General features: G+C 39.0%; 1 protein-coding gene across 1 annotated transcript in view; it reads left to right on the top strand.

Annotated features, from left to right (window-relative positions):
* The first annotated feature begins 290 nt into the window (after positions 1 to 290).
* AGTR1 (angiotensin II receptor type 1) overlaps positions 291 to 26,153 on the top strand; it is a 48,402-nt gene continuing 22,539 nt past the window's right edge. The window contains exons 1-2 of the mRNA XM_017647113.3: positions 291 to 532; positions 10,456 to 10,540. The gene's annotated coding sequence lies outside the window, so the exon portion shown is untranslated. The remainder of the gene's footprint in view (positions 533 to 10,455; positions 10,541 to 26,153) is intronic.

Below are 26,153 nucleotides of genomic sequence, written 5' to 3'. Positions count from 1 at the left end.
TTTTAATTTTAAGTAGAGGAACTTCCATCAGCGTGAGCTGCTTCTCCTGTCTCCCGAGCTCTCTTCTATTACACGACCCCTCTCAAATGCGGGGTTCGAGCCAGGTGTGAGCAGATCTGTTCGGCGACACTAAGGATGACATGTGGCCGATTCCACTTCCATCAGCGTCTGGAGAGGGAGGGGGTTGGGCCCAGAGGGTCTCCCGGGGCGGGGCGGAGGAGGAGGGAATGCAAAACAGAGCCTCGCCCCTGACACCCACGGAGCAGCAACGCCCCTCGCTATAAATTCGGAGCTGCAGCGTAGCTCATGATTCCAGCGCTCGTCAGTCAAGGCCCCGGGCAGTGGGCGACAGGGCGCCTGGGCAGACGGACCGCTAGCAGCTCTGCCGTACCCGCACGGCGATCGATGGGGAGCAGCCCCGGCGCACCCCGCGAGTGAGGGCGCACTGCCGGGGCGCCGAGGCGGCGCGCGGAAGCCCCGCACCAGCGCTGCCAGGTCCCGGCCCGACGTGGGCGCAGCGTCCGCGGCGCGGGTGAGTCTGCGCCGACCGCCCGGCCAGGCTTGGGGACTGCAGGGCGGGGGTGGTCAGTTTGAAGTCCAGGGATCCTAACTGCGGGAGCTGTCCTGGGAGGTTCACGCGGACCAAGGAGACACAGCTCTTATTTCCCGGTCGGCGCATCCTGGGGGGCTGGCAAGCCCTTCCCCAAATCAGATGAGGGAAGTCTGGGCTGGGATAGAACAATTTGATATCGTTTGCCCCAGAAATTTAATTACCATTTGACTAAACTTTTTCGAGTTACCCTATCAAGAAATGTGCAGAAATGGGATGCAACCAGTAAACTTTCTTCCCGAGGCTTTTAGCTAACTCTTGTCTTTTAACAGTGATGACCTGAGTAGAAAGCTGGTATGACTACACGGGGTTTCCATTTATAAGTTGTGCTACTTCTAAAATGAAGTTGAGTGTCCCCAGCCTCCCTCTCTGCTTTACAGGTGATGCCCCAGCATCTCTCATCTCCCCCTTACCCCTGCCCGCAAACCATACCGGTGGGGCCTTGGCACCAGGCGCTGCTCCGACCTGGGTCAAACTCTCCCGTCTTCTGGTGTTCCCAGGTGTCCCTGGAGTCATCAAATTGGGCTGGAGAGAAGCCTGAACGACTCCACAAACCAAGCCCCACAGGCCTCCTGGCCAGTGCACATTTGTAACCAAGGAGGGATTTTAGAAGCCCTGGCTGGCTCCTTCCCTCCCCTCTACTTCTCTGTCTAGCACCCCATTCTCCAGTTCTCTTAAACACCCAACCCAGTCTCTTCACAGAGCCAACCTGTTACTTCTTCCTAAAGACCTCAACAAGTCTTTCCCAAAACATATCTTGCCCTATTGTCTTTGGACAGCCACTAGAGACCTGGCGATGTTACCCATCTGAAGCTTCTTACCAATTCTTTGTTTGTTGAGGGCCTCATTAAATATTCAAACCCCACTACAGGCCCTCAGAAGCCCTCAGTTCTTGGTGGAAGTTTGTGTGTTCACTCTCCCCTGGGATCAAATTTGGGATTTGGTTGCATTTATTGCTAGTGTCATTCAGAGAAGAGAAAATAACAGTGAGAGAGACAAGAAATCTGGCATTCCATGTTTTATCACTTTATTGAGCAACTTGTATCCCCTCCTAAAGGTTCCTCCTCCCTCAAGTGATTATCTTGGTAGTTAAATCTGCAGGTCCTGGATCCCCAGGTATTTATTCCCTTAGCATAAGCTGTAACCCCGTTACAAGACACTGCCTGCCCTCCTTGTCTCCTATACTGGCTCTCAAGGCCCACGTGGGTAATCTTTCGTCAGGCAGCTGGGCGTCCCGCCACCCTTCCTGGCAGACAGTGCAGGGGCAGGGAAGCCCATGGGGCAGGGAACAGAGACTCCCACTTAGCTGGCTATGTGCTTTTAGAATTATTTCACAGTTCTGAACCTCAGGTGCCTGCACATAAGGTTTCCTCCAGTGATAGAATTCCTTGATATCTTTTGTTTTCTAGTTAACTGCTTAAAAAAATAATTACCCTTTTAGCCCTTGATTGGGATACTCAAAACCATTGCAATAACTCTCTGGAAAAATTACCTGCTCTGGAAAACTATTAGGTTTCAGTGCTGGCTCTAAGCATCCATCCCCCAGATTACAGTTGGTAGTTCCTGTAACTTGGCTAAAAGCTCAGGGAGGGGCCCCAAGTTCCTAGATCTCAACATTTGATAAAGTTTCATGATTATTAATGTCAGGTCTGTTATCTACTCTGCCTGTCCCTTTTTTTCCTGACTTCATTGTTCTTTGTGCCCATCATGAGGCCTTGATTTCTGGTTTGGCTTCTCTTTGACCTTAAAATGAATCAACTGATCCACCATCCAACTCAGAAGAAAACTGGTTTTCTTCCACTGGGTCCACTGATGCCAAAAAAGACTTATTTTCCTTAAGATTTATAAAATGTCTTCAGTCACTGTTGCTTTGGCAAAGCTCCCCATCCCAAATTTCTGAGCTTAAATCTTTCCCATCCCTCTCTAACCCTGGTTAAGTGTTCAAAGAAGGACAAATCTGTCGACTGTTTGGGTGTTTCTTCTTGCTTTTCCCTTTTCTCTAATTGGAGGTGAGAATTGCATGTGTACATATATAATTTTGTGGGGGGGTGGGGTTGTTTTTGTTTTTGTTTTTCTGCTGCTCTTGTTGTTACTACCATGAGTAATTATTTGGCCTATGCTAGAGGGAAAATAATGAAAGGTTTAGTCTGCTGCTTACCCGAAGCCCAGGTAAAATCCTCAGCTACAATGGAGTTTGAAATGTTACATACCTGATGCATGTCTCCTATAGTTTTATCTGTGCTGTCACTATGTCCTTTTTAAGCAGATAATTGAGAGTTGCTGTATTTTGCTTTCAAATTTGTTAGAGGGACCGAGCCCAAATCGTGCCCCGGCACACTTGATGTTTTGGCTGCCTGATGCAGGCTCCCGGCCTTTAGCCCCATGCTCATTAGTTTACCTAGTCCTTGCCCTCTCAGTCACGACTGGGCAATGCCAAAAAGTCTCCCAAGTAGGCTAACAAATTAAGAATTTTATTTAGAGGTGTGAAGTAAATCCAAGTGTTGTAAAGATTAAAAAGCTTTCCTGAAGACACATTGTAGCAATAAATAAATATAAAGCCAGAGCAACAAAATATGACCAAGTATCCAAGGTCGGCTTAGCAACACTTTTCTCCGAAGTTGTCCAGCAAATTGGACAAATTAGCTTTTAAACCTATCGTCACTGGAAAGTACTATTATTTTTCTTCAAAATAGTTCTGTTTCTCTTTCAAAATTGTCTAAAGTCATTGAATTACATGGTTTGTGTTTCTTTTAATATAGATATTTATTAAAACAATATTCCAAAGTTCTCATAAGCAAAAGAAAATTTTTGTAAACAGGAAATTTTTCCCATTTCCAGCTTAAATTTAGCTATCACTTTATATTTTCTATTTGTAACAGGAAATTTTTCTCATTTCCAGCTTAAATTTAGCTATCACTTTATATTTTCTATTTTATTCATGATATGAATTTTAGCTACCAAAAATCAACTTTTCAGTGGCTTAAACCATGTTAAATGAAGCAGTGTCTAGAGGGATTTAAGGTAATATTAAGCTGACTTGGCAAATGACTATTATCTATTAAAGCTCTAAAATACATCTAAACTAAATACATCTAAAAAACAACTAAAGAGCTATAAGTTTGCACAATATTTATTAGTAGTTATTTTAATGACAAGTTTGAGAACTGGATATAGAGAACAAAGTATGTATTTCAAGCAGTCATAGAAGTGACAAGTAAATCTTGCTTTTAGGTGTGGTCACATTAACATTGAAAGTTTTGCTACCTGATTCTGATTCTTTCTCTTCCTAGCAGATGATCACATGGGGTAAAAATTCCCTTAAGCATGAAAACCAAAACTGTCTTTCAAAATATTTACTAACAAAGAATTCACTATATACTATAAATGCTGTATGACTGCTTTATTTTACATTATTCTTATAGCTCAATTTAGAAGAGATTGTTTTTGTTTGGTTTGGTTCCTAAATAACATTTGGATGGCATAATCCAAACATCTTAAGTAGAAATAAATGTCTAGAATCTGCCAGTTACTATAAAAGTTTCTTCCTACTCCCAAGAATATTTTAAATTGTTTTGCTAGCCTCACATTTACTTACTTTTCTAACATTTACAAATGGAAAACCGGTATGCTTGGTTTTTCACAATTGCACTATACCTTCACAATCAGAGTCTCAATTCTAGATGTCCTTAAAATTTTAAATCAGAATTAATAGTCCTTAAAATTTTAAATCATAGAACTAATAATCATTTAGTTTGGGTCCACTTTTATGTGATTTCTTGTTCATTTTATACACATATAAGCTGTTTTGTTCTTAGCCACATGATATTAAAATCTCTGCTAGGTCAGTGGACTTAAACTCTTTAATGGTTAACTTCAGAGTAAGAATATCAGAAAATACATGTATGGTTGTGCAGTCTTGAAGAGAGTTTATGATTGCTGATTTGCTCTCTAAGATTTATTCAGATATTTCCTGACTTACATTTATCTAAACTTCTTTCATCTACCTTGGAAAATGAAGAAGTGTACCTATGAAATGTATCAACAAATGGAGAAAATACTTAAAGAGGGAGTACTATATATCAAGTCACATCAGGCCCTCAGGACACGCGAAAGTATAAAACTGGTCTTTGCCCTAGAGAGATGTTGGTCTAGCTAAGTACATATTTAGATATGGGTCTCTCTAATCATCCCAAAGCCACTGGGACAGGAAGCCATTTAAAAACAACCCTCCTACCTGCCTACCTTTCAGAGCAGATGGAATGTCTAATGTGGCCACACTGATTGCAGCCACTTCCATAATAACTACCACAACCTTCCCCTCCCTGTGGGATGAGAACTCCTGTGATAGCATGGACCACACCCAATGCCTCTGACTTTAGAAGAGAGATGTTACCCTGGTACATACAATAAAATGATTTAAAATTGATGCTTTATTCATACTAACTGGGGAACTAAGTATTAATGCCATATTTTAGTCTAAAGCTGTAATGGCAAGGCAAAAGTAGAGAGAATGGTAAAAAAAAAAAAGGAGAAATAGAATAAAAGGTTGAAATATAAAATCAGTGGTTCTTGAGACATTAGGAAACAGGCAAGGCAAGCATATCACAGTCACCAGGAAGCTCTGCATTTCCACCTATTGAGAACCACTACTGCAGAGTAGGAGCAGCCATCCGCGATTCCCTCAGGCGTCAAGGCCTACAGACCAGCAGGATGGGCATCACCGGGGAGCTTGTTTGAAGTGCAGATTCTCAGACCCCACCCAGACCTACTGAGAACTTGCATTTTAACAAGATCCCCAGGTGATTCAAATGCACATTAAAGTTAGAGAAGCAGAAGTGTACAGTACCTATGCCTTGTAGAAAATGATAACCTAAAGGTTATTTTCTTGGCTTTTTAATAAGCTAACATTTTTAATAAAGGTAACATTTATTAAGCACATGTAATCTGCCTTTAAACATTACTTTTATTTAATCCTCACAACATCCCTATGAAATTGTAGCTGCTTAATCCTGTTTACAGATTGGGATACAATCAAATGTGGTAACTGGTCAGTCAAGATTGGAACTTCTGGTTCCTGTGCTCTTCACTGTCACCCCATAGTGTCTGCTCTACCCAAGGCTGCCTGTCTGTTAAGGTTAACTAATTGTTTGAGAATTTATTTGTAATTTAAAGTTATAATTTGAAATCAAATAATTTCCCTCATAGAAAAAATAAGATCTTTTCCATTTTAGTTACAACATTTGCCTGTCATCTTACCTTTAAATGTAATAATGAAGAATTCTAGAAATTCCTTCTTTAGTTGGGAACTAAATACTAAAACTGTAACAACCCATTATTTATAACTTTATAACTTAAGATTTGGTACTTCTATTTTTTTGCCCATAACTTACCTAAAATTTACTGTTTTTACCTTTTGGGGTTCTGATGCTACAAAAAAAAAGGTCTCCTTGAATTGAACAAGTTATTCCCTACATACATAAAATGTTCAGCATTCCAACTCAGATTACATAGCACTCGGTTTTTAATGTAAATATTTATCTATAAGCATGGTTTACAAAACTGTAGTTGAATATAGTTACTAACAACTTAGTCTGTAAGCAAATGATGACTTATTTGATTTAAGCCAGTGACTCCCCCAAATGATCCAGTGTCTGAATGATTGATTTCTCATAGTGCATTTAGATTCTCTGAGTGCTGTCAGTGGGATCAGTCTAAATGTCTGTTGACAGGGTCAACCACTGATGTTGGTCAAAAGACAGGTGAGCCTGGGTTCCTGATATGATCATGTTTGAGAGGAGATGAATGTCAAGAGGGCTGAGCAGCCACAATTTTCTCAGTAATAAAGGGACTTCCCTGGGAGACAGAACCTCACCAGCTGTTTAGACCTGGAATGTTAAGCAGCACTAATAGTACAGTGTCTAACGTGTAAGTTATGGCTAAGGGCAGATTCAACCCCAGGGCTGCCCTGATGCCAACTATCAGGGTTCAGAGAGAGCGTAGTGACCAGCAGACACCCTGCACATAGCAGGCAGACTTTCTCAGTGCTGATAAATGATAAAATGCCAGTGATTCTCTCAGGGCCCTTTACAGCCCTGCTGCTCACTTGTGACTGTGACTGAGAATATAATCTGCCCTGGACCTTTTTCTAAACAAATAGAAAAAAATATCACAACATTTCTTCTAGGGAACTTCATACATTTATAATTTTATCATCACATACACTTTTCTTCACTTTTTGACCCAAACTCTTCTTATTAAACCAATTCAAATACATTTTGCATGCTTCTAAATCCACATGGTATACCCCTCGAACAAGAATGTTCTATTAACTCAGTTTTAATAATCTCTTTCAGTTCAAATGATGTCACTTCACATAAAACACATTGTACTATGATGTCTCCCAGCCCTTAACCTTCACACAGTTAATTGCTGCCACTTTATCCAGAATGGAAAATAATCTGATGTGATTCCTATGCAATGATTTCTTAAAAGTGTTCTGGCATTTGATATACTTGGTTAACAGAATGAATTTTTGAGAGAAACACATCTATTCTTTTAAATTCCCATTAGGTTAAGCCATATGATTGAATATTATAGAGTGCTATATATTTATAGAAGTATATATTTAATATACAATTTTTAAATAATTTTATATGTTTAAAAATATTTTAACGACAAGGGAAGATAATCATAAGCAAATAATAATGTGTAAAACATAAATCATGGTGTGATCCTCTGTGTGTGAGTGTGTGTGTGTGTGTGTATGAGATTCTTGTCACGGTGACATTATGGTCTTTATTGGGGTCACTGGTATTCTAATAAAAACAGTGTACTTATATTGGCACTGATTTATAACTAAAAATCACTGATATATTTTTTAAATGCCTGAATATTTGAGGAACAGATAAGAAAGACTAGGAAAAATACATAACAAATCTTACATGATTTTGAGGGTTATTAAGATCAAGGCTAAGATCAGATCAAAGGTGGCTTTTTCTTTTTTTTTTTTTTTGCATGTACTTTCAAAATTTCCTACAATGAATCTCTATTACTTCTATACTTTCTTTCTTTCCATGTCTCTTGGAATTTCTATTACTTGCCTTGTAACTGACTCTAGATTTCAGGCCTTAAAAACTATTAACTCTCTAGAGAATGATATGGGCAAATCCAACCCTGAGACTAGTTTTTTTTCTAAGATACACTAGAGCCCAAGTCCACAGAATTCACACCACAGCAGTATTTGGTAGGAGAAATCTTATGGGAAATTTCTCTTGCTATAAAAACAAAGCCACAAGAAATAGGAATAAAAATAGCTCCTTCTAATACCAAAATTATTTTACTTAACAATACTATTGTAAGTTGGTGTACATTGCTATTTAAAAAGTAACCTATATACAGTCTTCTTGAATAACTCTTCAGCTTTAAAAAATTTTCTTACTTAAAAAAATCCCCCAAAGCTATAAGGAAAAATATTGATGAAGTTGGCACATATAAAACTGTAAATGGTTGAATATAAAATAAAGTCAAAATATAAACAGGAACTCGGGAATGCTGTTGCCACACATTATGTGCAAAATATCAGCACTTTAACGTGAAAAACAATGAACCACCCAATTGAAAAATGAGTGAAGTCCATGACTAGGCAAACGGGTAGAAGAGTAACTACAAAAAGTAAGAAAACAAAAAGCTCAACCTCATTAGTAATTCAAGAAATGCAAATCAACCCAAATGTGTGCTTTTCATTTCTCAGACTGAGGAGAAAACTTAAGATCCAATGAAAGCCAGATTTCCAGTATCATAAATTGACATAACCTTTATGGAAGACATCTCATAAGTATCTTTCAAAAACTTAGAGTGTACAATTTGCTTCAACGGTTATTTTTGGAACTTCTTTTGCTAATATATTCATGTAAGTACAAAGATGCATATGTATAAATACAATCATTGAGGCATATTTTTTTAAGAAACCAAAATGGGAAACTGAAAAAAAGAAAAACCTTAAGGCCCATTAATAGGGGGCTACTTAAGTAAATTATCATGTAACAATGCAATGAATGAAATTCGGTATAATCACCAAAACGAATGAGATAGACTTATATATATTAATGTAGAAAGAAAGTTCTGCTAGCCATATTATTAAGTTTAAAAGAAACTAAAGAGCAGAATAGTGTGATGTGTAAAATGAAAAATCATGGAAGTACACATTTATATGCATGTGTATACATTTTGTGAAGTCTTAGAAGGATACATAAGAACTTATTAGTACTAAGAATCTCTGTGAAGTGGATGATTCAGAGAGACAATTAAAGAGGGCTAGGAGACTGTACTTTCATTTTATGGTCTCCTGGGACTTGATAAGTATACCACCTGCATGTATTATTTCAATAAAAAATAAAAGCAGAAGACATTTTAACAAGTTTTTTTTAAATTATGGTGCAATAACGCCTATATAAGGTTTATAGTAAAAAGAATCATTACTCAAAGTTTAACTGTAGATTCACAAGTAAAAATATATCTATTATTATATTATATTTAGTAGTTATGTCTACATATGGGTGTTAGAATAAGATAGCACTATTTTTCCCCAAAACATTTTTTTCTCCTGTAGTATATATCTACAAGGGCTCAAGGGAAGATGTTGACTATAAACAGGAAAAGGACAAGATCCGCTCACAGACAGCCACTTAATACAACCTAACTCTACATAAGGAAAAGTACGTCCTTGATGTGGATGAGATGGTCTCATTCCCTTCGGAGACATTTTTAAGATGTGGTGTTAATGCTTATTCTATAAATTAAAAAAAAGAAATTTCTGACTATATTTAGTGAATCACATTAATCTTTATTTTTACAACTTTAATATGTGTCATCCAAAATATGTCCTTTTTTTATTAAGGTATCATTGATATACAATCTTATGAAGGTTTCACATGAGCAACATTGTGGTTACTGCATTCACCCATATTATTGAGTACCCCCCGACACACCACCACTGTCACTGTCCATCAGCATAGCAGGATGCCACAGAGTCAATACTTGTCTTCTCTGTGCTACACTGTCTTCTCCGTGACCCCCACACACACCATGTGTGCCAATCATAATGCCCCTCAATTCCCTTCTCCCTCCCTCCCCACCCACCCTCCTCTACCCCTTCCCTTTGGTAACCCTTAGTCCCTTCTTGGAGTCTATGAGTCTGCTGCTGTTTTGTTCCTTCAGTTTTGCATTGTTGTTATACTCCACAAATGAGTGAAAATATTTGGTGCTTGTCTTACTCCGCCTGGCTTATTTCACTGAGCATAATACCCTCTAGCTCCATCCATGTTGTTGTAAATGGTAGGATTTGTTTTCTTCTTATGGCTGAATAATAGACCATTATGTATATGTACCACATCTTCTTTATCCATTCATCTACTGATGAACACTTAGGTTATTCCATATCTTGGCTATTGTAAATGGTGCTGCAATAAACATAGGGGTGCATATGTCTTTTTCAAACTGGTACCCTGTTTTCTTTGGATAAATTCCTAGGAGTGGAATTTCTGGGTCAAATGGTATTTCTATTTTTAGTTTTTTGAGGAACCTCCATACTGCTTTCCACAATGGTTGAACTAATGTACATTCCCACCAGCAGTGTAGGAGGGTTCCCCTTTCTTCACATCCTCACCAGCATTTGTTGTTCCTTGTCTTTTGGATGTTGGCCATGCTAACTGGTGTGAGGTGATATCTCATTTGTGGTTTTAATTTGCATTTCCCTGATGATTAGTGATGTGGAGCATCGTTTCTTTGGAGAAGTATCTGTTCAGATCCATTGCCCATTTTTTACATTAATTTTCTTCTCTTTCCAGACTTGATACTTGACAAATTGGTCTAAAATGGCTGACTTTTTATCTGAGTAAGTCACTGAAACCATCCCGGAAGTTCTGCATTCAGGTAAATATCTCACACCTGTAGTACTGTCAGTAGTTTTCTCTAATGTGTCAGCAGTGGTAGTTGTAAAAGGAGCCACACATACCATTTTCTAGTGACAGAAACAAAAAGTGGAAAAGAAATTCCAATCTTACCCTGCCCCTTGCAATATACAGCTTAAGAACATATATATTTATATTATTTTAAATGTAAACAGTGTCAGAATTACCAAGATATTTATGTATGGTTGATAAGCCATGTGAGAGATTTTCAGCCCCTTGGCGAGGATCTCCTTGTGGCTGCGGGTGACTGAACAGTGCTCTCCAGAGTACGTAAGGCTTCCGCAGGGCCAGGGGGAAGTGACTGCTCCCTCCTCAACCACCAAATTAGGAACTCTTAACAAACATCTCCCTCACTCCGATAAGATACAGGACCAGGGGCAATATGGGGCATGCAGTCCAGCCCTCTGCGAGGCATGTGTCCATGGTTACACAGTGGGCATTTGCTGCCCTGAGAACTTGAGAGGGCAGTAGGGCAGGCAAGGGACTGCTCTGCCAGTCCAGCTCCTGCACATGGCCCTGTATGATATTTTTCATAAAGAGACTCCTGAATTTTCCCCAGCTTGAAAGATTTTTTTCTCCTGACAAAAACTCAGCTCAAAGAACAGGCCCTCAAATTCCCAAATTAACAGGGGAGATGCTCCCTAGTCCCTCCAGGGAGAATGAAAAGAGTGGCTTGTCCCCTTCTGAATATGTTGTAATTCCATTTTATCAAAGAAGAAAACAGATAGGAGAGGTAGTGGGTGGGTAGACAGACATTAGAGGTGACTTTACTCCTCTCTGCTCCATTGGCAAGTAGGAAACACTTGCTGGAAGGCACTCCACAGTGTGTTAGGAAACTATTTAGGACTACTTTAATCTGGGAGACAAAAATAGTAACATTCTACAGAGCTCCCTAACCAGAAAGCTTCAGGGATTTTGTTTTTGTTTTTGAGTCTAGTTAAGTTTAGGATGCTAAGCTGTGCATGTTTTCAGCAAAAATCCAGCTCTGGAAAACATTCATTAAAACGTATGTCCTAATTAGGAAGACACTAAGACAGGGAGCTTTATTTTATATCATAAGAATACTGAACAGAAGGAGCTCTTTGTCTGTAATACCCCACCAGTCTTAGCGCAGAAGAAACAGGACAGTAATCCATGGAGGCTCCTGTTGGAAATGATTCTTGGACCAACCTCCCTTCTGTTATTTCGGAAGCTCTTGGTTTTTTACTAACATGCTCACATTTGTATTAAAACTTTCAAAGTAACTGTGACATTCTGTTTGCAAATAACAAAATTTTTACTAACATGCGCACGTTTGTATCAAAACTTTCAAAGTAACTGTGACATTCTGTTTGCAAATAACAAAACACTAAAGAAAACATCTGTGAAATGTTCAACTTCTTCAAAATCTTTAAGTTTCAGATGAATAAGCAAAACATCCTTAATTCCAAGATGTTATTTGTTTCTCAGAGAACCGATGCTACACCATTCAGCCACTAATAGCAACTTTGCCTTTGGTTTCCTCAAAAATAATTCCCAAGGCCTCATCCCAGTCTGTGGACACTACTGAAATACAGAAAGTGTTTTCAGAAGGACCTTCTGATTTTGTAATGTGCCTTTTACCAACTATGACTACAGAACCCTGATCTCATATTGATTTAACCCAGTTATGTATAAATAGCATTATAAAAAAAAAACAAAGCTTGTTTTACAGGACCAAAAGAATTTAGGTTGAAATGTTCTTATGACAAATAAGGAAAACCTGCTTAGGACACTTAAAAGAATAAATAAAGACTATATTTAGTGGCTTCAAAATCTATAGACCTGCACTATCCAGTAGGGTAGCCACGTGCTACATGCGGCCATTCAAATTTAAATATAAATTAATCATAATAAAATGAAATGAAAGTTCGCTTCTTCAGTTGTATTAGTCACATTTCAAGTACTCAATAGACACATGTGGTTAGTGGCTACTCTATGGGATAGCACAGATGTAGAACTTTCCTATCCTCACGGAGGGTCCTACTGAAGAGTACTGCTATAAAAATTATTAATAATGCAGTAGGCTTCCATTACCACTTGGTAAGAAAGCTTTAAGCTCTATTAAATTTATTTGGAAATTTAAAATATTTTTTTATTTTGGTATCATTAATGTACAATTACATAAGCAACATTATGGTTACTAGACTAAAATATTTTTTAAATTCTAATTTCCTCAGTTGTACATTATCTGGTATATAGTTTCCACAGGTCCCTTTCTCTTCTTCCAATTTATTTGCATATTAAAATACACAGAATTAAGTATCTCATGTACTCTTCTAAAGTGAGATGTCTTTGTTTTCTTGAAATTCATGAGAAGAGGTGCACAGTTATACTGAGCTACTACATGGCTGTTGGTCTTTTTTACCTGTATCACTGATATCCCCAAGTAAGCAAAACTAGCAGAAATGTAGGATCATTTTAAATGCCAGTATTTTTTCTTTGTTCTTTATATTCTGTGAGGTTTTATTTTTCCCACAATGATAGATACACCTCAATTGTATTGCCTTAATTAAAGCCAAGTTACATTTTTAAAGAAATTGGGGAGCTAAGCAAAATAAGTATTAGACCACTTATTTTTTTATGGAAATGTACAACATATTGGAAGACTCCACTTTTAGTTCCAAATGATATGTATCACAGATAACAGTAGTTTGTTCTTAATTATTTCATATAATCACCCCATTATAGTATATTCTTAAAGTTCTTAGTCACCATTTTTCTGCTAATATGATCCATTATTAAAATGTCAGCTGCAATTACTTTACAGTCATTTATACCTAGTAGTTCAATTACATTTGTTCCTGGACTAATGGTTTTGTGTTACACAAAGCAAAAAATTAGAAATAGATTTGCCTTTGAGTCATCAAAGCGTCAAGGATTTGAAATAGCTATGTAACTAGCTGTGAGAAAGGCATATGACTCCAGCCAATATTGCCTTTACATATTTAATACTCATTTTCCAAAGAAAGCATAAATAATAGAAGTTTGACCCAGTTTGGAACTGTCAAATATGAATCCTAGAGCCTTACCAATGAAAAAAAAGACAAATTTGTTGGCCATTTGTGGGGTGTTTTTTTCGATAAACAAAAACACCGCCTTCTTTACAGACTAACAAGTTTACTCCAAATAACCTACTTTGTGAACAAGAATTTGTTGTGAATATGGCTGGTAACCATTGTGTATGTTATTAGAGATACAAAATGTTGGGATAAAAACAAAAATGAAAAATTTTAAACCACCACCCTCCCTGCACTCTCACCCCATTTCCAACCTTCGTGTCCCTGCCCTCCTGGTCTGGACCTCCCTCAACTCTGAGCCCAGAGAAGGAGAGGAAGCCCGGGGCTGGGGCGGCCCTGGGTACCTGCTCCAGGTCCGCACCTCCTCTCCCAGTGCCGGGCTGGGTGGGGTGAATAGTTTATTTATGTACCTCTTGCACATTCATCAACCTATGCAACTCTCCCACCCCGGCTCCTGCCAGTTTCTGTGCCTCATTCCCTCCAGCTCCCAAGGCCTTTCCAACCCCTCCAACTAGTCCCGGGAAGTGGGATGGACAGGGGCCGCCTCGTTTGGAATCAACAGGGTGCCCCTCTTAATGGACCCTCACCTCCTCTCAGCCATCCAGCCTGTTCATTAACCATCAGGGTGAGCAGGCCGTGCCTGCCACTGGGAGGTGGTAAGGGGCAACCCCCACACAGTGGGAGGCAAGAATTGCTCCCTTCCCCCCACCTGACAGCAGAATGTGCAGGACCAGGTAGCTCCACTCAAGAGGCAGGACCCTGGCCCTCTCCTGCTCCAGCCCCCACACCATAGTTTCACCCTCCCTTCTATCTCCAGCCCTACTGGCAGAATCAGCTTTGAGTAACTGTACAGTTTCTCGCCATTGCAGAAGACTTATTTATGGAGTTTCCCTTGTTTAATGGTCTGAACTTAAAAAAAATAAATAACATTTTTTATCTACAGAAACATTGTTCCTAGGCTTGAATAGTATAACTGGTTATGCTTAGTGCATAACTGACTGTGTAGGAGACTCAAATTTAAATTAGACTACTGCTAATATTTTAAATCAAAAGAGCTCAGAGAATTAGCATCTAAACTTAGAGGCTCTGTTTTGCTGGCAGGAAGAACTTTAGACTAATACTAAAAATGTCATTCTCCCCCTTCAATTAGTAGTCAATCATCTTAAGACATTTAAGAAGATTTACAGATATGAGTCATTTTTTTTAATTCCAGAAAGGTGTAAGATAACTCAGAAATGTAAAAATAAATAATAAATGTAATAATGCAGTGCAGACCTGGGGGGCAGTAGCTGGTTATCTAGAACTAGGTCTTTGGCACCTTTCCAGCATTTAAACAAATGCTAGGAGTCCCGGGGAAAACAGGTGCAATGTCACACCGCAAGTCCACCAATCAGAAGCAGCCTTCTTTCTCCTCCTCTCATTCAGGCAAGGCCAAAATACTTCTGCACACGGCATGGGCCACACAGAGAGCAAACAGAGCTGCTGCAGATAGAACTAGGCCCTGGGTAAAGGGTGTCTGTTGACCTAGAGCCCGAACCTTGTCTCCTCATTGCTGCTCCCAGGTCAAAGAGGAAGAACAAGGTGGGTGTTCCACTGTCCTTCTAGTGCAGTTAGTGTACAGAGCAGGAGGATAAAGCAACTGTCTTCCTTAACAATGCAAAGCAAGAAGTTCAACCTGCTTTGGCAATATGAAAGCAGTGAAAATTTGAGTCATTAATGACAAAAGCTTCTCATGTGATGTATAAAACACTAATGGGCCAACCATATTGTATTTAAAGCTGTAAATGAATGCCAGCCTTTGTTTTACACAGAGCATGTTTATCTATACACAACTGAGCAAACAGGGAGCATCACACATGGCCCTGAGAGAAGTACTGATCCACAATACATCAGCTTGGTTTGGGGCCACTGAAGTCGGAGTAGGCTCCCCATGGATTTCTGCTAGAATTTAGTTTTAGTTAGATGGATAAATTAGACAAACATACTGAAAGGAAAGGAGCGACACACAGCAGCAATTCACGGGAGAATTCCACTTTATTAGGGAAAGGTGCTGGGTTATATAGGAAGGGGCATGAGCTGATTGAGGTGTCACTTCTACGGGGCTGGTGGCTATTGGCTAGGTGCTGGGATTAGCGGGGGTGAGGGGTGAGTTCGCCATCTTATGGGTGGGGGCCCTTCACATACCACCTGAATTAAAGAATGAGAAATAACAGTATGCACCAATTAAGTGAAGGAAAATTTATACTACAAATAAAACAATAAATGTCAACAAATCAAAAAATTTATTTTAGCTTCCTTAAGAGATATGACAAATTTGCCAGACCCAATTTCAATCTTAAACTGAAAAAAGCTATGTAATCTATTTTGTGATTTTTATTTTCTTAGGATGTTTTGGTATCTTTAATATTTAATCAATTTTTTTCCTTTTTCAGTTTCAGTCAGTGACATATGTCACCATCCACCAATCCATTTTGGAGATGTATATATACATATATATACCCAAGAGAAAGTAATTCTGCAATCCTCCTCAGCAATTCATTTTAACAATTAAGAACCCTTAAGCTAAATAGAATAATTCATTTCACAGGAAACTTTTATTCAATACATATAATTAGTTTTAGTTAACTTTATTAATGAAATGTTGCAAATCAATTAGGTTTGTGATAATCAGATGCTGAGGACCCAAGAGGGGCTGTGTCTCTCACAAGAGGGGAAGGTGATACACAATTTAGTCGGGAAGCAAATGTAATTAGATTTGATCAGCTGAGTATTACTGTCCTGATGTAGAGTCAGGCATACCCAAGCCTGTGTAAATAGTTGGAAAGAGGAGGGAAAAACAGTGTGACTTAGAAAATGTCTTCATGGTCCTACTGACCACAAACTGACAGCTGAAGTGGGCCTTTGAAACCATAGGTAGGCACGTTTTCTTCAAACAAGGCTGTGTTTTAAAATTCTTTGTCAAGTCTGAATGCCTTAAGTAGGGTAGTATATGAACTATGGTATTTAAAACAGACCCCACCAATCCTTAATATCTTATCTCAGGTGCTTCACACATTTATATAACTTCCCAAATCCTGATGCCATTTCAGTTTGCAACTCTAGTGACCTAGAATTTTGGTCCTGAACAGGTGTGGGATAATCCTAACATTTCTTTCTTCTGACTTTAAAATGGTAATATCAAAGAAATGTCATAACAGTAAGAATCCTTCTGAATAGGAATTACATTAAATACAAGTTATTCCTATTTAGGGCTGTAATGTGCAACAGATTTGGCTAGGAGTCATTCAGTAAGATTTTTTTTTGGTATCATTAATCTACAATTACATGAGGAACGTTATGTTTACTATACTCCCCCCATCACCAAGTCCCCCCATATATCCCATTACAGTCACTGTCCATCAGCATAGTAAGATGCTATAGTATCACTACTTGTCTTCTCTGTGTTGTACAGCCCTCCCCGTGCCCCCCCTATATTATGTCTGCTAATAGTAATGCTCCTTTTTTATTCCTCTTATCCCTCCCTTCCCACCCATCTTCTCCAGTCCCTTTCCCTTTGGTAACTGTTAGTCCATTCTTGGGTTCTGTGAGTCTGCTGCTGTTTTGTTCCTTTAGTTTTTTTCTTTGTTCTTATACTCCACAGATGAGTGAAATCATTTGATACTTGTCTTTCTCCACCTGGCTTATTTCACTGAGCATAATACCCTCTAGCTCCATCCATGTTGTTGCAAATGGTAGGATTTGTTTTCTTCTTATGGCTGAATAATATTCCATTATGTATATGTACCATATCTTCTTTATCCTTTCATCTACTGATCGGCACTTAGGTTGCTTCCATTTCTTGGCTATTGTAAATAGTGCTGCAATAAACATAGGGGTGCATATGTCTTTTTCAAACTGGGCTTCTGCATTCTTAGGGTAAATTACTAGGAGTAGAATTCCCAGGTCAAATGGTATTTCTATTTTTAGTTTTTTGAGGAACCTCCATACTGCTTTCCACAATGGTTGAACTAATTTACAATCCCACCAGCAGTGTAGGAGGGTTCCCCTTTCTCCACATCCTCACACCAGCATTTGTTGTTCCTTGTCTTTTGGATGTTGGCCATGCTAACTGGTGTGAGGTGATATCTCATTTGTGGTTTTAATTTGCATTTCACTGATGAGTAGCGATGTGGAGCATCTTCTCATGTGCCTGTTGGCCATCTGAATTTCTTCTTTGGAGAAGTGTCTGTTCAGATCCTCTGCCCATTTTTTCATTGGATTATTTGCTTTTTGTTTGTTGAGGTGCATGAGCTCTTTATATATTTTGTATGTCAACCCTTTACCAGATCTGCCATTTATGAATATATTCTCCCATACTGTAGGATGCCTTTTTGTTCTATTGATGGTGTCCTTTGCTGTACAGAAGCTTTTCATCTTGATAGAGTCCCACTTGTTCATTTTTGCTTTTGTTTTCCTTGCTCAGTAAGTATTTTTGTTAGACACCTACATGCCAGTTGCTGTTCTCAACACTGAGGACAAAGTGTGAGTAAAGCAGACAAAAATCCCTAGCCTCACAAAATTGACATTCTAGCATATATAGACACAAAAACAATCAAGGGAAGTATTCGGTATGCTGTAAGCCATGGTGAATGAGAATAGAGCGTAGAAGCAGTAAGAGGAGAAGATGCAGTTTTAAGGATGTTCAGGGAAAACCTCCCTAGTAAGAAGGAAGGAAGTCTATGGCATCTGGAGGAAGACTGCTCTCGGCAGAGAGGAGACCCAAAGGCAGCACTGTGCTAGCAAGAAATAACAATATGTAACAATATGCTTAAAGATTTAAAATGCTCTGAAGTATAGTAAAATGCTTCCAAAACTGAAGATCTTAATAAGTCAGGCCTATGATTCAAGGCACAATGAGTAGGCCAGCACCCTAGAAACCACAGAAGAATGAGTGACAAAACAGAGATCAACTATTGAAGGGCATGGACTAACAGGATGACTAGGAACATGTAGAGGGGGTGCTAGAAAAGAGCAAATAAATGGAATTTTAAAACCTAAATGGCTTAATGACTTAAAATGCTTTGAAGTATAGTAAAATGCTTCCAAAATTGGAGATCTTAAGAAGTCAGGCCTATGATTCAGTCTGCAATGGCTGGCTCAGTGGCAATTACTTGACCTCTAACTGTTGGAAACCTGCATTTGATGTCCATTCCTCCTGGACACCAGCTGACTCGTTCGGTGCATTTGGTATTCTTCCAAAACACTTTGCCTATCAGTGAACTGTAATCCTATGTCTCTAGGCCTGAAGATAAAACTCCTAAAGTAATAGAGTTAGGGGTGCACAACATTGTCATGAGGTTATTTTGAGCCAAAACTTTGTCCTCTTAGACAAATACACCAACGAACTTAGCAAGTCCTAGGGATACCACTGAATGCAAAATGATTTCATATACTGGTTATTCCACTTAAATTATTTTATTTTCATGTCCAACAAAAAGAGAATTCTAAATGAAAAGATACATTTGGGATTATACGTGTAGCATCCATCCCTATGACACTAGGAATAAAATTATTTAATGGAAAACCTCAAGTACAACTAAATCTAAACATATGAGATAGTCTGAATGAGAAGGAACAATCCTGCCTATTAATTTTTAGTGATGGTATTTTCTCATAATCCCCATGATTTTTTCTGTTCTGCTATCCTTTAAGATTTCTTAATGAGGATTAGGGAATAGGCATATTTAACAAACTGTATTTGCATGTTGGAAACAAGAAAATGAAAACTAATAGTTTGTCTCCTACTGATTTGATTTTCTACAGCTCCTCTCTTACCAGCTTAGACAAAAGACTTGGTTACTATTTCTAGCAGATGGGGCCAAGGAAGAGACGAGCATCTGTGATGTCATGCTTCCCCCAAATAGGCCAGCTGCTTTACGGGCCTTCATTAGATATCTCCCCTAGAGTACAAAATGAAAAGTGATCATAGATGGGATGACAAAAAAAATGAACTCTTTGATTCAAGAAAAACAATACTCTGGTTAACAATGCTACAGTAAATATGTTGGTACATTTCTTCTGCACACGGGGAAGGTTTTAGGCTATCTACTCAGAAATAAAAATGGTTTGATTTCCAAAGTGGTAGTGATAGGAGACTCCTGGAGTTGTGCAGAGTTGACAGACAGACATGGGGTTCAGGCCCTACCTGCCAACATGGGGCTGGCTCTCCAAACTGAAATATGACCCAAAAGAACAACTTCTGGTATAATTCCAGGTTCTAAGGTCAGTTCCAGGTCCAAATAGTTATTTGTAACTGTGCAGGCATCCATTTCCCATGTATCACTGACAACCAGAAAATCAGCCCCAAAGAACTGGAACATTTTGAGAATGTATAACTTTAAATGAGAAGTTTTCCTTCTCTCACATGAAAACATGAAAGTTGGTTTGAACTGACATGGACTTCTGTCCAGGCGAGTGAACACCTCTGATTTCAGGAAGCAGGCACCTCTTTTGTAATCGCAGCGTGTCCTTGGAAATTGCTGCATAAAGGCCCAACAGCCAAGTCTAGTCCTTCTCTGAGTAAAACCTCTTTAGTTGTATAATCAGTAGCTGGTCTTTGTTCTGTTCAGGGCTCATTACAGAATATAGCAGGTCTATTTCTAAATCCCAATGGTACTGGGAAGACAAGTTGAGTTAAAATAATGCCTGTAATTTAATCAGTATTCTGTTCCTAATAAAAGCTAGTTAGTCACAGCTTCCCTCAAACCCCTCTCCCACATATTTCTCTCCTGAGAGGAGATACTGTACAGCATTTTAGGGAAAACAAACTTTCCTCAGTCACTAGGGGTGGAGTAATGAAAGGGTTGAAAATAACATTTTAAGCATGATCATGATCACGTTTTTTCTTTCAACTCCCTGAAGTTGAACAGTCTTAACTTCAGGTTTTTAACTGCTCTGAAAATAACTTCTGTCTCTAGCTGACTCATATTTCAGTGCAATATTTTATCTTCTTCATCTGGTAGAGTCCCAAATTTAAGTCATCATCCAGATCTAAATAAACAAATGAGACTTAAAGTAATCTAAATGGCAAATCTCACTCAAAAAAACAAAATCTCAAATCCAGGAGTGAGTCATCCTTGAGACTCTCCCAACTTGTGATCAAGTTTTATGTGTGAAAACTTTGGGAGACCAGTCTGGGAAACAGCCAGGGCCAGGTGCCATTTCATACATAAGCTTACCTACTTCTGATAACAATGCTTAGAAGCACTATGATTATTGGTAGTGTACTGTATTGCTATTTTAAAAATGTAGTCACGATGGATAGAGAAAATAATAGTTAGCCATCTATTAATTGGACATGAGGCACTGGGTCTGTCACTTCATCCGCCATTTTCTTACCTAATCCACCAAAAAAAAAATTCCCTGCAAGCTAGGTTCTCTTATTGGCTCCATTTTTTCAGGACTGAGCCTGAGGGGCCCACATTGCCAGCCAATGCCAGCACCTCAACTGGAATTTGAGACTGACTCAAACACCCTGATTCTGACTGTATCTCTCCCAGATGTAACCCATCAAACTCCAGAGCCTGAGATCTTCCTGTTGCTGTTTTTAATTAACTGCTACACTACCAGCATTTTTTTAACACATATGTATACAAGTGAATACTGTGTTGATATTGAATTATAGGTTCATACTGATACTGCTTGCAAGTATAAGCCATCATTATTTTGAATAATAGAAAAGTCAGGAGCTCTGAAAGGAAAGTTCAGGATTGAGTAAAGCAGGCATTTTTCTGTCACATTTCAGTGAAAAAATTGTTAATTCATATGCGACCAACCATACTCAGAATTGCATCAAGAAATGCAGAAAAACTTAACTACTTAAAATAATGTGGTCTGGAGTACAAATGATTGCACTGTGAATTAGCTCCCTTCTGCTGTAGAACTGATCACTTGGATTATGTAGATAAGCAGGGTAAGACATTACTAAAATTATCCTTGAATCCCAGCTTTGAGGTCTATATGAAACACAAGGCAATTTGCCTGCAAATACATAGAAAACTCTTCTTAAAAGGATTGGGATGGATTATTTTTCCCTCTGTTAAATATAAGCCTTTGAAATGAACCCAGCTGATCTGCGAAATAACACTTGCAAATTGTTGTGTTTTAATAAAGTGACAGACTGAGAGAGAAGCCACAGTAGATCTGCTTAGGCTTCTGGAGGCATTAGAGGCCAGGAACATTATCCAATAATGCCTTTTAAAAGAAGGGAGCCTCTTAGCGGTGAACCTTGCCTGGCAACAAATGCAGCCACTTACTCCAAATGTAGGCATAATTAGAATCTATGAAAATCTAACATCAAAGCCCTAAGCCCCTGGTGCAAAACACAGTAAATTACAGCTTTTATTTCTGTAATATTTTCAACCATTCCATTTAAATATCTGAATATATGAGTGTGCAGTGTTTTAGGAGGGCTGTTCTGTACGGGTATGGCAAGATTTCGTCACTATTAATCAGATGACATGTAAATGGAACACCTCAGGTTTAGATTTTTGGAAGGCTTAGAGCCTGCACAGCTGCTGGCAGAGGGCAGGATCCAGATCCCTAGGAGAGAAAATCCCGGGTGAACACGGAACACAGTGAAAACTTGGGGGACCTACCTGGCAGTAGGTACCACTACCAATCACCACCTTTATTATAGCTTTAACCAGGCAAGCCCAGGTTCATGCATGAGTTTCTAAAGTTGCAGCACAGTTTTATAAAGTAATCCTGCTAGGACATTAATTTTTAATCTAATCTTGGTGCCCAAAGAAATCTTAAAATCCTTCATAGAAATTGTGAAATTGGGGTTTTAAATGAACTGAGAATTAATTTTATCACTTTTTTGTTGCAAGAGGAAAAAGCTTTCAAATTGAAAGTTAAAACACAGAGGTCTTAAAATACATTAGAGAAAAATACTAGTTTTTAGAAAATAAATTTTGTTTCTCTGATTTGTGACTGGCCATTGATTTCTGAGCATCAAAGTATGCTCAGTTCTCTGCTAGAAGTTGCAGGGAGACTCCATGCCCTTCCAAATGGAAGGGCTGGTATTAGCTTTTCTCTTTCATTTCCTAAAGTGTTGATTTTTATTCCCTGGTGTTGTGTCCTTAAGAGATTTTACATTTTAAAACATAGAAATAGGTTTTGAAATTTGAGAGCTCAGTCTCAGTCTGTTGGGGATGCTTTTTTAGAATAGGTAATACAGACCTCTAGTGGTCGAACAGTTTGAAAGCCTCTGCAAGCAAAGGAAATTGCGAGGCAAGTGCCTGCATTTTTAAGAAGAAAAAACAGTTGTTAAAATTACGCCATGTTGCAAACTGTTGCAAAATTCACATATTTCAGACAAACAAACAAAAAAGGTAAGGATATGCTTTGAGGGAAGGGGGAGCATTTCCCATCCTTTTCAGTGCTCCTTGATTTTCCTAAAATAAGCAAGGACCTTCCCACCAAAGTCCCAGCCAGAAGTGTGGATCTGTATTGATTTTCCTCTAAAAGATTAACATCCAGTTCATTCATTAGATGAATGGAGCTGACAAATATTCACGTTACGTGAAATAGGCTTTATCTTCCTTGGTACACAATTTTGCCACACTAGGACTCCTTCCTCTAACTCCTGGGCTCCCCATGGAAATGCAGCAGACCCTCACACGGCCGCAGCTTGCCTGCCCTGTTCCCAGGGCTCTAGGTGGGCAGCCACACTCCGCTGGAGTGGGCTGGGTGGCTCTCCAGTTGACAGAAGGGATAAACTATTGGATCCCTGTGCAAGCTTAAGTGATTGCTAATTGTCCTTCTAGACTAGCACTTCTCAAACTTGGACACACAAAACGCCTGGAGATTGTTGAAATGTAGATGTTGACTTAGTACGTGTTGGGTGGAGCCTGAGATTGGTTGGTAGTTCGCTCCCAGGTGATGCTAATGCTGCTCAATCAGAACCACACTAGGAAGTAGCAAGGAGACGAGAACATCTCTTTTTTTAAGTACACTTTTTGTTTTTACTTATTTCATCATTTTTTTTACTTAAGTGACATCTCTTAACATTTAATTTTTGAATTTATAAAACTTTTAAAGTTCTCTTTCACTTGACCATGTACAAATGTCTCTGGGAACCTGTTATTCAAGTTTTGTAAAGTTGATCTTACATTTTAACAATGGATTCGATGCCATCTGTTTAGCTTGGTGAGCTCATGGTGGTTGTGAGCCCCTCTCTAAGCACCTGCACTCATTAGGTGCTTGTAGCCACACTTAAATATGTGATTAGACATACTGGGAGAGTAGTGAGATCAGGTTTTGTGCATGTTGAAAAACCGACAACCTAAAGTAACATCCACCTTGTAAAATCAGGCAGAACAAAAAGAACAAGCTGAAACCCTAAGAGTCAACAGATCAGAGTAAAACATGGGAAAATAGATTTTTTCAGATGAAATCTTAATTCTGTCACCTAAACAACTTCCTAGCATAGCTTGTTGAGAGCCTTAATTTTGAAATCCATAACTTTAGAAGGTATGTCATGGGGAAGTCTTTTAAAGCATCCTGCAAACTTTTAACATCTAGTTTCAAATCAACAGTAATAGATTAGCAAGTCATAGTACAGAGGGAGTATGTAAATTATCCTCATGTCCCTGCATTGAACAGTAATTGACAGGTTTGGCTCAGGCATGACTTAGATGAAATAATTAACTATGTACAGTACTTAACAGAATAAAAGTAATTAATCTAGCTGCCTCATAATGGTTTTGTCCAAATAAACATGCAGTAAAAAAGCCATACAATTTTATTATTTTCTCACTCATGTTACTACTTTCATAAGCTGGAATTTTAATTTGTCAGAAGAAAGAAATCTTTCCTTAAAAGAAGAATCACTTTCTTTTCAAATATTTGTGTACTGGTTATAGAGCTGAATGAGTTCCATATATTTTATAATTATGGGCAGGTGTTCTCAATTAATAGTTTTATGCATTCAATTTCACAGGAGGCTGGTGGCAATGATTATTTTAAATTAAGGTGTAAATTAAAAATCAATTTTTTAACCACAAATCACAGACTATTGATGGCAGTACAATTGTTGTGAATGGGTAACTTTGGCAAAATGTTTCAGGCAGACTTGGTTTTTGCCCCATGGGTTTTGGGAAGAGGTAGGCTGCTTTTGGCCTACAGGTCCTTTACCTATAGGAAAAGGGCAGGGTCACTAGTTGGGATGAGGACAAAAGGACAAGTGTAGCTGCTCAGACAAGAGCAGAGGGCTCAGGTGAGTCCTGCTAAGGAGAAGGCTCGTCCCACTCAGGTAGGTTTCTTTTTTACAGCCCCTCTCAGTGAATGGACACTCCTTTGCTTCATATTAAGGGCTCTGACTTGTTCTCCCCTATTTAATTCCATTGATTAATCATGGTATTATTATCCCCATTTCATAAGTGGGCAAAGAAGGGTATGAGGCTGAGTATCTCTTCCAGGATCAAATAACAAACAAGATATAGGGTCAAAACTCAAACCCAGAGACTTCTGCTTCCAGCCAAGATGGAGTAATAGGGATTTTACCTTCTCACCTAAAACAAACCTGGAATATATATAACAATGGTTTTCAAGACGTGGACATCAGGCAGCAAAGGGCAGTGACCTCTGAGGGACAGGAAACTGGTGAAGCGAGCCCTCTGAAGGCCTAGTCACTGCCTAGACAGAGCTTCCAGCCACGGCACAGGGAAGGGGCATCCAGAAGGAGATCCCAGTCTCACTGGCCCGAGATGGAGCTGAGTCCAGAGAGGCAAGGGGCTGGAGTTCACCTGGCAGAGCACCACAGGGTGAGAAGTTCTAAGAGCCCAGAGATCTGTAAAAGCCGCCCCCTGTGTTCTGGCGCATGTGTGTGCGTAATCACCTAAAAGGATTAGAGGAAACCGTCCTGAGAGATCATCCAGAGTCGAAAGAGTTCCTGTTCCCACCAGCCAGAGTGGAAAACCTCATAATTCACTGGACATCAGGTAGCCTACTCAGAAGGGTTTGCCTCAGGAATGGGAAAAAATCAGCCCTGGATTAAATACTGCTCTGGTCTCATCTAACAAAGCTTAAAAGCCAGATCTGAAGGGATTAAACTGTTTGCAAGTAACTTAACTGCTTCCCAGAACTTAACTGCTGCAGAATTTTTATAGGAATACAAAAACATGCAATACCCAGCAAGACAGAAGTCACAGTGGTGAGCATCCATTTGAAAACTGCCAGGCAGGCAAAGAAGCAGGGAGGTATAACCCATTAGGAGAAAAAAAGTGAATCAATGGAGACAGACCCAGTAATGACACAGATGATAGAATTAGTGTACAAGGACATTGAACAATTATTATAACTGAATCCATATGTTCAAGAAGCTAAAGGAGAGTTTGAACATGTGAAGCTGAAACATGAAAGATATAAAGACTGAAACTGAATTTCTTGAAATGAAAACTACAATGTCTGATATGAAAACTACAATCAGGACTTAAGATACTAAGCCCGTGTTTGTTCCAATGCCCCCACAATATTCTCCCCTAGATCTTAAGT

Source organism: Manis javanica, chromosome 3 (genome assembly GCF_040802235.1).
Source record: "Manis javanica isolate MJ-LG chromosome 3, MJ_LKY, whole genome shotgun sequence".
In the NCBI taxonomy this organism is placed as follows: domain Eukaryota; kingdom Metazoa; phylum Chordata; class Mammalia; order Pholidota; family Manidae; genus Manis; species Manis javanica.
This window is presented reverse-complemented; position numbering and strand designations above follow the sequence as displayed.